This window comes from Cnephaeus nilssonii, assembly GCF_951640355.1.
Source record: "Cnephaeus nilssonii genome assembly, chromosome: Y".
Taxonomy (NCBI): domain Eukaryota; kingdom Metazoa; phylum Chordata; class Mammalia; order Chiroptera; family Vespertilionidae; genus Cnephaeus; species Cnephaeus nilssonii.
In genome coordinates, this window is record NC_137096.1 from 1,391,122 (window position 1) to 1,403,285 (window position 12,164).

General features: G+C 54.5%; 1 protein-coding gene across 4 annotated transcripts in view; it reads left to right on the top strand.

Annotated features, from left to right (window-relative positions):
- STS (steroid sulfatase) overlaps positions 1–12,164 on the top strand; it is a 75,835-nt gene that overhangs the window by 2,939 nt on the left and 60,732 nt on the right. The window contains exon 1 of one of the 4 annotated variants that reach the window (XM_079766074.1): positions 9,656–10,423. The exons of the other annotated variants lie outside the window; for them this stretch is intronic. The gene's annotated coding sequence lies outside the window, so the exon portion shown is untranslated. Of the gene's footprint in view, positions 1–9,655; positions 10,424–12,164 lie in introns of those variants that run through there. 4 annotated transcript variants of the gene reach the window in all.

Consider the following 12,164-nt stretch of genomic DNA (forward strand, 5'->3'; position numbering starts at 1 on the left):
CATTCGGCAAGCGTATCCACCAGAGGGGCAGTGGGACCTCCGTGCCTCAGTCTCCTCACCTGTAAAATGGGATGTCCGATGGCACGAGGCAGGTGAAGGCCCGTACTACAAATAGCGTATTTTCAATTAATTTAGGTCTTTTTAGAGCTGTTGTTGTAAGAGACTGCTCCCCCTGACCCCCCATTTAACCCCATCTTGAGTCTCCACTGAGCACGTGGGGCCCCAAGAAGGTAACGGGTCCACCCGTTGGGGGACTGTGACCCGAATGTGCTCATAAACGGGTCGGCCGAACCAGGAGAAATACGTGGCCCCACGTTTGGGCAGGCCAGAAGGCCTAGATCCGTGGTCGGCAAACCGCGGCTCGCGAGCCACATGCAGCTCTTTGGCCCCTTGCGTGTGGCTCTTCCACAAAACACCACGGCCCGGGCGAGTCTGTGTTGAAGACGTGGCGTTAGAAGAAGCTTAAGTTTAAAAAATGTGGCTCTCCAAAGGAATGTCAGTCGTGGTACTGCTGATATTTGGCTCTGTGGACGAATGAGTTTGCTGACCACTGGCCTAGATCAAGGTCTCGGCCTGTACACAGCCTTCCTTAACCCCCATCTGTTCCTCTTGTCTTCTCTCTCTCTGTCTATTTCTGTGCCCAAATTTATTCTTTCGACAAAGACAGCGGGATTCATGGATTCCCACCCACCCTCATGTCCCCACGTTCACTCGATACCTGAGTCAAGACGCTTGGCCACCTGGCATGGCTCCGTGGTCGAGCGCCGACCTATGAACCAGGAGGTCAGGGTTCGATTCCCGGTCAAGGGCACATGCCCAGGTCGTGGGCTCGGTCCCCGGTAGGGGGCGTGTAGGAGGCAGCCGATCCACGATCCTCTCTCATCGTTGATGTTTTTATCTCTCTCTCTCTTCCTCTTCCTTCCTTTCTGAAATGAATAAAAATATATTTTAAAAATTAAAAAAAAACCACAAGCCCTGACCGGTGTGGCTCAGTGGATAGAGCACCGGCCTGCGGACTGAAGGGTCCCGGGTTCGATTCCGGTCAAGGGCATGTACCTTGGTTGCGGGCACATCCCTGGTAGGGGGCGTGCAGGAGGCAGCTGATGGATGTTCCTCTCATCGATGTTTCTAATCTCTATCCCTCTCCCTTCCTCTCTGTAAAAAATCAATAAAATTAATTTAAAAAAACATAAAAAACCCCCACAAGACTCTTATCTATATACTAGAGGCCCGGTGCACCAAATTCGTGCACGGGAGTGGGGGCGGGGCCCTCAGCCCAGCCTGCACTCTCTCCAATCCAGGGCCCCTCGGGGGATGTCCGACTGCTGGAATCGGGCCTAAACCGGCAGTCGGACATCCCTCTCACAATCCTGAACCGCTGGCTCCTAATCGCTCACCTGCCTGCCTGCCTGGTCGCCCCTAACTGCCCCCCTTGCTGGCCTGTTCGTGCCTCATGACCTCTCCCAACCCCCCGCCGGCCTGATCGCCCCACGCAGCCTGCTGTTCAGTCGTTTGGTCGTCCCTCACTAAACCCCCTGCTGGCCTGGTCTTAGGCAGCCATTTTGTGAGGGCGTGAGGGTTAATTTGCATATTACCTCTCTATTATCCTATCTAATAAAAGCGTAATATGCAAATTGACCATCACCCCAACACACAAGATGGCTGCCCCCATGTGGTTAAAGATGGCTGCCCCCATGTGGACACAAGATGGCCACCACAAGATGACCAGCAGGGGAGGGCAGTTGGGAGGGACCAGGCCTGCAAGGGAGGGCAGTTGGGGGCGATCAAGCCTTCAGGGGAGGGCAGTTAGGGGTGACCAGGCCGGCAGAGGAGGGAAGTTGGGGGCGACCAGGCCTCCAGGGAATGGCAGTTAAGGGGGACCCAGGCCTGCAGGGGAGAGCAGTTGGGAGGGACCAGGCCTGCAGGGGAGGGCAGTTGGGGGCGATCAGGCCAGCAGGGGAGGGCAGTTGGGGGCAATCAGGCCAGCAGGGGAGGGCAGTTGGGAGGGACCAGGCCTGCAAGGGAGGGCAGTTGGGGGCGATCAAGCCTGCAGGGGAGGGTAGTTAGGGATGACCAGGCCAGCAGAGGAGGGAAGTTGGGGGCGACTGGGCCTGCAGGGAAGGGAAGTTGGGGGGGACCCAGGCCTGCAGGGGAGGGCAGTTAGGGGTGACCAGGCCTGCAGGGGATGGCAGTTAGGGGAAATCAGGCTGGCAGGGGAGCAGTTAGGCGTCGATCAGGGTGGCAGGGAGTGGTTAGGGGTGATGAGGCTGGCAGGCAGAAGCGGTTAGGGGCAATCAGGAAGGCAGGCAGGTGAGCCGTTGGGAGCCAGCCGTCCTGGATTGTGAGAGGGATGTCCGACTGCCTGTTTAGGCCTGATCCTACCAGGCAGTCGGACATCCCTCGAGGGGTCCCAGATTGGAGAGGGTGCAGGCTGGGCTGAGGGACACACCACCCCCCCGTGCACGAATTTCGTGCACCAGGCTTCTAGTATGGATATAAAAGCCTAAGCAATTGTTACGACCGGATGACAGGACGGCCAGACGACCAGATGACCGGCCCGTAGCTATGACACGTACTGACCACCAGGGGGCTGATGCTCAATGCAGGAGCTGCCTCCTAGTGGTCAATGCACTCCCACAGCCAACCTCCTCCTGCTGCCCGCCAACCTCCCGCGGTCCCTCCCCAACCCCCTGCCAGCCGGCCCCGATCGGCCCCGATCGCCGGCCAGGCCGAGGGACCCCACCCGTGCACGAATTCGTGCACCAGGCCTCTAGTATTCAAATAAGACCCCTTTCTGAAGTTCTGGGAGTTTGAACTCCAACATTCCTTTTTTTTGGGGGGGGGGGGTAATGGGTGGGGACACAGTGCATGCAACCCTTTATAAATTCACCCCACAGACACGGGTGGGGCAGCTACCGTGTCCTGTGCTCACCAGCTCCTTCCATTTGTTCTGGAAACAAAGAGCTACAAAAGCCAGAGACTCGTGCGTCTTTCCTGTTGGAATGATTGCAACGACGTGGCATTGCTGTGGGTTCCTCCGATCAAAGGCCTGTTTTGAAAAGGGATCAGGGCTCCGAATGCCATGACCCAGCCTTCGAAACTGCACAACAGCCGGGATGCTATCGTTGATCTCTCTCTCTCTCTCTCTCTTTTAAAAATATATTTTATTGATTTTTTTACAGAGAGGAAGGGAGATAGAGTTAGAAACATCGATGAGAGAGAAACATCCATCAGCTGCCTCCTGCACACCTCCTACTGGGGATGTGCCCGCAACCAAGGTACATGCCCTTGACCGGGAATCGAACCCGGGACCCTTCCGTCCGCAGGCCGACGCTCTATCCACTGAGCCACACTGGTCAGGGCTCTCTTTCTCTTTTTAAAAATATATATTTTTACTAGTGGCCCAGTGCACGAAATTCGTGCACATCAAAAGGGGATTACTTAGAGCCGTGGTCGGCAAACCGCGGCTCGCGAGCCACATGCGGCTCTCTGGCCCCTGGAGTGTGGCTCTTCCACAAAACACCACGGCCTGGACGAGTCTGTGTTGAAGAAGTGGCGTTGGAAGAAGTTTAAGTTTAAAAATTTGGCTCTCAGCCGAAACCGGTTTGGCTCAGTGGATAGAGCGTCGGCCTGCAGACTCAGGGGTCCTGGGTTCGATTCCGGTCAAGGGCCTGTACCTTGGTTGCGGGCACATCCCCAGTAGGGGGCGTGCAGGAGGCGGCTGATGGACGTTTCTTTCTCATCGATGTTTCTAACTCTATCCCTCTCTCTTCCTCTCTGTAAAAAATCAATAAAATATATATATTTTTAAAAAATTTGGCTCTCAAAAGAAATTTCAGTCGTTGTCCTGTTGATGTTTGGCTCTGTGGACTAATGAGTTTGCCGACCACTGACTTAGAGAAAATAATTGAATATCGCTATTTGCTCTTTCTCTATAAGAGAAGTGTCAGAGATGAAAGAAAATTAGTAAAATGTATAGGAAAACCTCCCTGCTGTCAGAGTCTGGGACGCGCCACGGGACCCAGAGTCAAGTCCCCGCCCACCCACGTGCACCTCAAAATCATGTGAGACCCAGACCCGGCCGGCCCACCCTATTGGGCTAGATCCAGACCTGGCCGGTCCCACCCTTGTCAAGCCCTGCCGGGCAGGGGGCGTGGCCTGAGGTCCCCCGGCCTGGCGCCAAGGTGGGGGCACGGCCTGAGGTCCCCTGTCAAGCCCCACGGGGGTGGGGACGCAGCCTCAGGTCCCTGCTGATTGCTCGTTAAGGCTCGTTACGGGAACTCGGCCTCCACTGTGGGTGCCGCCAGCTTTGTGATGGAGTGACGGTCAATTTGCATATTCCCTCTTTATTAGATAGGATATTGATTTCAGAGAAGAAGGGGGAGAGAGGGAGAGAGAGAAACATCCATGATGGGAGAGAATCACGGATCGGCTGCCTCCTGCACGCCCTCTACTGGGGATGGAGCCTGCAACCCGGGCCTGTGCCCTTGACCGGGAATCGAACCCTGACCTCCTGGTTCCTGGGTCGATGCTCAACCACTGAGCCATGCCGGCCGGGCTAGAGCTAAATTTTTGTTGTTGTTAATCCTCACCCAAGGATATTTTTTTCCATTGCTTTTTAGAGAGAGTGGGAGAGAGGGAGGGAGAAAGGGAGGGATGGAGAGAGAGAGAGAGAGAGAGAGAGAGAGAGAGAGAGAGAGAGAGAGAGAAACGTCCATGATGAGAGAGAATCATGGACTGGCTGCCTCCTGCACGCCCCATACTGGGGATGGAGCCCGCAACCCGGGCATGTGCCCTTGACCGGGAATCGAACCCTGACCTCCTGGTTCACAGGTCGACGCTCAGTCTCTGAGCCTCGCTGTCCGGCCTGGCGCTCTGGTTGATCCTGACGGGCGTGTTGGCGTGGAGAGGAGTCTGGGCGTTGGACCCTCCTAGTCTAGGTGGCTGAAGAGCTGAGCAGACACGGAGTTTCGGGTGAGGAACAGGCCAGGCGAGCTGGGACAGGGATCCTCGAAGAGGGGGTCCCCCCGGCCGTGTGGGAGCCCCAGCAGGCCCGGGCACGGCTGCTGTCGGCACGTCCATTGTGTTCACCCACGGGAACTGGGTGGTGGGAGGGGCCGAGCTGCCGAAACCTCGGGGCCGCGGAGGAAGAGATGGGGGATGGGGGGAGACATGTGTTCTTCTGCTCCCCAAAGACGTGAAAACATGGCTCAAATCATTTTTTTAAAATATGTTTCTATGGCCCTGGCCGGTGTGGCTCAGTGGCTAGAGCGTCGGCCTGCGGACTGAATGGTCCTGGGTTCGATTCCGGCCAAGGGCACGTGCCCGGGTTGCGGGCTCGGTCCCCAGAGTGGGGCGTGCAGGAGGCAGCCAATCAATGACTCTCTCTCTCATCATTGATGTTTCTCTCTCTCTCCATCTCCCTTCCTCTCTGAAATCAATAAAAAAATAAAAATAAAAAATATGTATTTGTATTTGTTCATCATTTTACGTGGTTCATTATCTATACTAATAAAAGGGTGATATGCTCATTAGACCGGGAGACCTTCCGGGAGACCTTCCGGACAAAGCCATGGTGGCGGGGCCGAGGCAGAGGTGGTTAGGGGCGATCAGGCCAGGAGGGGAGGGCAGTTGGGGGTGATCAGGCCAGTGGGGGGGGGCAGTTGGGGGCGAGCAGGCCGGCAGGGTGGGGCCAGTTGGGGGTGAGCAGGCCAGCAGGGGGTGTCAGTTGGGGGTGAGCAGGCTGGTGCAGGGCAGTTGGGGGTGAGCAGGCCAGCAGGCAGAGTGGTTAGGGGCGATCAGGCAGGCAGGCAGGTGAGCGGTTAGTAGCCAGCAGTCCCGGATTGCGAGAGGGATGTCCGACTGCCAATTTAGGCCCGAAGCCTGTGGGTGGGATCGGGCCTAAACCGGCAGTTGGACATCCCCCGAGGGGTCCCATATTGGAGAGGGTGCAGGCCGGGATGAGGAACCCCCTCCCCCGCCGTGCACGAATTTCGTGCACCGGGCCACTAGAATTCCATAAATGAGAAGGTACGGGGAGGGTGGGGGTAAGGGGGAGAGATCAACCAAAGGACTTTGTATTCATGCATATAAGCCTAACCAAATGGACACAGACACCAGGGGGGTGAGGGCATGAGTGGGGGGGGTTGGGGGGCAGGATAAGGACACATTTGTAATACCTTAAGCAATAAACAAAAAAATTATATATAAAAATACATATATACCTATACACCGAGTGGCCAGATTATGATGATCTCTGAACGCATACTAACCTGGCCACTCAGTGTCTATCCTATAGAATAAAAGGCGAATATGCAAATGGTCCCCTCGACCAGGAGTTCGACCAGCAGGCAGGCCGGCCAACCGCCCACATCCCCTCCCCCTGGCCAGGCTGGCTGGACCCCACCCATGCACGAATTCATGCACCGGGACTCTAATATATGTGTGTGTGTGTGTGTGTGTATCTATATATATATATATATAGATATATAGATATATAGATATAGATATACATATATATGTACATATACATATATATATATATACACATACACATACACACACATACACACACACACACACACACACACTGAGTGGCCAGATTATTATGCGTTCAGAGATCATAATAATCTGACCACTCAGTGTATATATATATATAAAACTTACATATATTATGTATACTAGTATATCCAAAAATTGTATATATATACACACACATTTACATGTATATATGTATGTATATAAAATTTATATATATTAGGTATACTAGTATATCCAAAAATTGTATATATATACACACACCCATGTATATATATGTACATAATGAGATTTATATAATGTATGTTAGTATATCCAGAAATTGTATGTATATAAACACATTTACATGTATATATGTATATATGTGAAATTTACATAATGTATACTAGTATACCCAAAAATTGTATACATATACACACATTTATATGTATATATATATGTATATATATTTGTATATAAAGTGAGAATAAAGGAAGAAAGAAAGATCTAAAAAATGAACAAGGAGAAACAATTTTTAAAAAATATATTCGTATTGCCCTGGCTGGTGTTGCTCAGTGGATAGAGCATCAGCCTGCAGTCTGAAGGGTCCCAGGTTCGATTCCCGGTCAGGGGCACATGCCCGGGTTGTGGCCTCGGTCCCCAGTAGGGGGCGTGCAGGAGGCAGCCGATCCATGATTCTCTCTCCTCATGGATGTTTCTCTATCTCTCTCTCTCTCTCTGCCTCTCTCTCTCTGAAATAAAAAATATATATTAAAAAAATATTTTTAGGGTGACATTGATTATTATTTTAAAAAATATATATTTTATTGATATTTTACAGAGTGGGACGGATAGAGAGAGTTAGAAACATCAATGAGAGAGAAACATCGATCAGCTGCCTCCTGCACAGCCCCTACTGGGGATGTGCCCGCCACCAAGGTACATGCCCTTGACCGGAATCGAACCCGGGACCCTTCAGTCCGCAGGCCGACGCTCTATCCACTGAGCCACACCGGTCAGGGCTGATTATTATTATTTTTTAAGAATAAGAAAAGCAAATTAACTTAGGGATGAGTCTTGATAATGACGTTTTTGTCTTTCAATTCTTTTATCGATTTCAGAGAACAAGTGAGAGGGAGAGAGAGAGAGAGAGAAACATCCATGAGGAGAGAGAATCACGGACCGGCTGCCTCCTGCACGCCCCCTCCTGGGGATGGAGCCCGCAACCCGGGCCTGTGCCCTGGACCTCCTGGTTCACAGGTCGACGCTCAACCACTGAGCCACACCGGCCGGGCGAGGAACTACTTTCCCCCCCTGCAGTTTGGACGTAAATCACGCCACGGTGCCAGGTGGCAGGAACCAGCACGCTGTCCGCATTGAGCAAGCAGCCGGCGGGGGCGGGAGCCAGCCCTGCGGCCGCCGCCTCCTCCTCGCCCGGTGACCTACGCCCGGGCCCGTGGCTCCGATCCACAAGCGCCGTGGTCTGAGCCACGGCCTGTGGTGGCCACCGACCCCTCTTTGGTCCCCGACGCTCTGCCCGTTGTTATTTTTAACGCCACGTTTCCCTAACACCTCGCCCACGTTCTTTAAAAGCAGAGGATGAGCCCATCCGGCCGGTGTGGCTCCATGTTGGAGCGTCGGCCTGTGAACCAGGAGGTCAGGGTTCGATTCCCGGTCAAGGGCACAGGCCCGGGTTGCAGGCTCCATCCCCAGTCGGGGGCGTGCAGGAGGCGGCCGGTCCATGATTCTCTCTCATCACGGATGTTTCTCTCTCTCCCTCCCCCTTCCTCTCTCTGAAATCAATTTAAAAAAAAAATATTTTGCCCTGGCCGGGGTGGCTCAGTGGATAGAGCGTCAGCCTGTGGACTGAAGGGTCCCGGGTTCGATTCTGATCAAGGGCACATTCCGGGGTCCCCAGTGGGCGGCGTGCAGGAGGCAGCCGATCCATGATTCTCTCTCGTCATGGATGTTTCTCTCTCTCTCTCCCTCTGCCTTCCTCTCTGAAATCAATAATAGTATAGACAAAATAACAATAAGAAATAAAAACGAAAAGAATAACATCTTTACGGCATCCTTGCAATGCAGATGTTCGCTGCAGACCCCGAGAGACCAACCCTCGTCTCGGTGGACGGAGCATCAGCCTGCGGACGGACGGGTCCCGGGTTCGATTCCGGTCAAGGGCACGTACCCGGGTTGCGGGCTCGATCCCCAGCCCCGGTCGGTCGGGGCCCCTGTGGGAGGCAACCCGCCGATGTGTCTCTGGTGTTAATGTTTCTCTCTCTCTCTCTGTTTCTCCTCTTCCCTTCCACTCTCTCTTAAAAAAAAAAAAATCAATGGAAAAAATACCCTCAGGTGAGGGATGACAAAAAAAAAAAGAAGAAAAAAAAAAAGAATGCAAACTATGTGAGCAGCCCCCACGTGACCTGACGTGTTCATGGCTGACGTGCCTAACCAGGGCCCGAGGCACACGGAACCGTTTGCGATAAGCCGCCTTTTATTTATAGTCCTGGCTCCATGGAGACAAACATGCAGAATTAGGCTTTTTTTTTTTTTTTTAATATATTTTATTGATTTTTTTTTTACAGAAAGGGAGAGGGAGAGAGAGTTAGAAACATCGATCAGCCGCCTCCTGCACGCCCCCCACTGGGGATGTGCCCGCCACCAAGGTACATGCCCTTGACCGGGAATCGAACCCGGGACCCCTCTGTCCGCAGGCCGACGCTCTACCCACTGAGCCACACCAACTACAGTTCCTTTCGCTTTTATTTATTTATTTTTTAAACATATTTTATTGATTTCTTACAGAGAGGAAGGGAGAGGGAGAGAGAGTTAGAAACATCGATGAGAGAGAGACATCCATCAGCTGCCTCCTGCACACCCCCCACCGGGGATGTGCCCGCAACCAAGGTACATGCCCTTGACTGGGAATCGAACCCGGGACCCTGCAGTCCGCAGGCCGATGCTCTATCCACTGAGCCACACCAGTTAGTGCTTGGTTTTATTTTATTTTTTCTCCCTAACCAAAGCCCATTGCATGGCACCGGGGAAAATAAGAAAGAAGCCAGAGGAGGCTGGTTTTCGTAGGGTCCCGGGTTCCAATCACCCTGATACGTGAACACGCACTCCCCAGCCACGTCGTCCGTCACCGCTGATAAGATAGGGTTCGGCCTCCGCCCCCTGGTGCTGACGGGGACCTGGCTCACCGCCCGGGCTGGGTGTCGTCGGCGAGGAATGGATTCCTCGGGGCCTTGGGGTGCCCTGCCTGTGGGCGTCCCTGGCATCGCGGGCTGGCGGCAGGCTGGCCGGGCTTCCGAGCACCGGGTCCAGGATGCACCTGAGCAGTGGTGACCCACAGAGGCGGGTCTGCACCTGCCGGGCCCCCCAGCATCCGAGGGTGCCCCGCTGGGCGTTTGCAGACACCTGTTCTGCTCTTCGGCTCTATGCACCGAAATGGCTCTCCGGGGAAACTTGCTGTTTTTTTTTTTCTGTGGTTTTTATTTTTTTTCCTGATTCCAACGTGCCAGCAGGTCCCTCTGATGCACTCAGAGGCCGGCCACGTGTCGGGCCCGATGATGCGTTCCCTCCGGCCAGGAAGCCGCCTCCCGCCTGACTGATGTCTGAGACACGTCGGGGCGGAGGGCAGGCCGGGCCAGCGACACGGGCGTCCGAATAGCTTTTTTATGAGAGATGGGCCGCCTGCCCCGGGCCGGGGAATGACGAGCGGACCAGGGAGCCCGGGTGGCCCCATATAACCGGCCGGGCCGCCCGGTGGTTATCCACTCTCCCCGGGAGGGCAGGCCGGGCCGAGGGAGACACCGCGTCCGTCCGTCCGTCCGTCCGTCCGTCTTGTCTGTCTGTCTGGTCCGGGTTCCAGGGAGACGCCCCGTCGTCCGGACGCCTCTCCGTGGTGAGTTGGATGGGTTTCTTTTCTCCTTTCTTCCCGGCGGCTCAGATGGGGAGATAAACCGGGACACCGCCCGACGGGAGGCGATGGGCTGGAAAAAGGAGTCTTCAGGCTCCTGTTGGCGTCTCTTCCTGGACTAAACGGTGCGCACAGTGAGGGTTCAATTAAAAAAAAAATAATAAAAAAATTAGGCCCTGGCTGGTGTGGCTCAGTGGATAGAGAGCGTTGACCTAGGAACCAGGAGGTCCCAGGTTCGATTCCCGGTCAGGGGCACATGCCCGGGTGGTGGGCTCGACCCCCCAGTGTGGGGCGTGCATGTGGCTGGTGTGGCTCAGTGGATAGAGCGTCGGCCTGTGGACTGAAGGGTCCCGGGTTCGATTCCCGGACAAGGGCACAGGCCCGGGTTGCGGGCTCCATCCCCAGTGTGGGGCATGCAGGAGGCAGCTGATCCATGATTCTCTCTCATCATGGATGTTTCTATCTCTCTTCCCCTCTCCTTTCCTCTCTCTGAAATCAATACAAATATATTTTTAAAAAATTAGCCTGGCAGGCGTGGCTCAGTGATGGAGCATCGACCTAGGAACCAGGAGGTCCCGGGTTCGACTCCTGGTCAAGGGCACATGCCCGGGTTGTGGGCTCGACCCCCAGCGTGGGGCGTGCAGGAGGCGGCCGATCCGTGATTCTCTCTCATCATTAATGTTTCTCTCTCTCTCTCTCTCTCTCTCTCTCTCTCTCTCCCCTCCCTTCCTCTCTGAAATCAATAAAAACATATATTTTTTAAAGAAATTGAGGACCTAATTCTTAGCGAGGGGGGTTCGTTCTAAACTGTCTTCTGTGGGAAGAATGAAAGCTTGTACATCCGAACCTGTAGCGTTGAATTGTTTTGTGTGTGTGTGTTTTTTTTTAATGTTTAAGGCCACCCGCCCCAGTGTGCTTACCATGTTTTTATTTGAGCATCGGCCCGGAATAAAAAGGGTTTTCGGGACACAGAACCAGAGATCAATCATCTTTCTCTGTGTCTGTGTTAAAGGGGTCGTTTGAAACCACGGGCTTGAGGATCCTGAAACGTGACCAAAAAAAAAAAAAAAAAATATCCCAGCAAACAGAGCATTCAGCTCGAGCCGTTGCGTATTCCAGGGAGAAATCGAATCCGTGAAACGTATCTGTGCTAATAAGAGGGTGATATGCTAATTAGACCGGGAGACCTTCCTGGAGACCTTCCGGACGTCCTTCTGGACAAAGCCATGGTGGCGGGGCCGAGGTAGAGGCGGTTAGGGGCCCAGTGTGGGGGGCAATTGTGGGGGATCAGGCCGGTGCGGGGGGCAGTTGTGGGTGATCAGGCCGGCAGGGGGGTGGGCTGTTGGGGGTGATCAGGCTGGTGGTGGGGCAGTTGTGGGTAATCAGGCTGGTGGAGGGGGCAGTTGGGGGTGATCTGGCCGGCGGAGGGGAGCAGTTGTGGGTGATCAGGCTGGTGGGGGGGGGCCGGTGGGGGTGATCAGGCTGGCGGGGGGGAGCAGTTGTGGGTGATCAGGCCGGCGGTGGGGGGGCAGTTGTGGGCGATCAGGCCGGTGGGGGGGCCATTGTGGGTGATCAGGCCGGTGGGGGGGCAGTTGGGGGCGATCAGGCCAGCACGGGGGGGCAGTTGGGGGTGAGAAGGCCAGCGGGGGTGGGCAGTTGTGGGTGATCAGGCTGGTGGGCAGGCAGTTGTGGGTGATCAGGCTGGTGGGGGGGGCAGTTGTGGGTG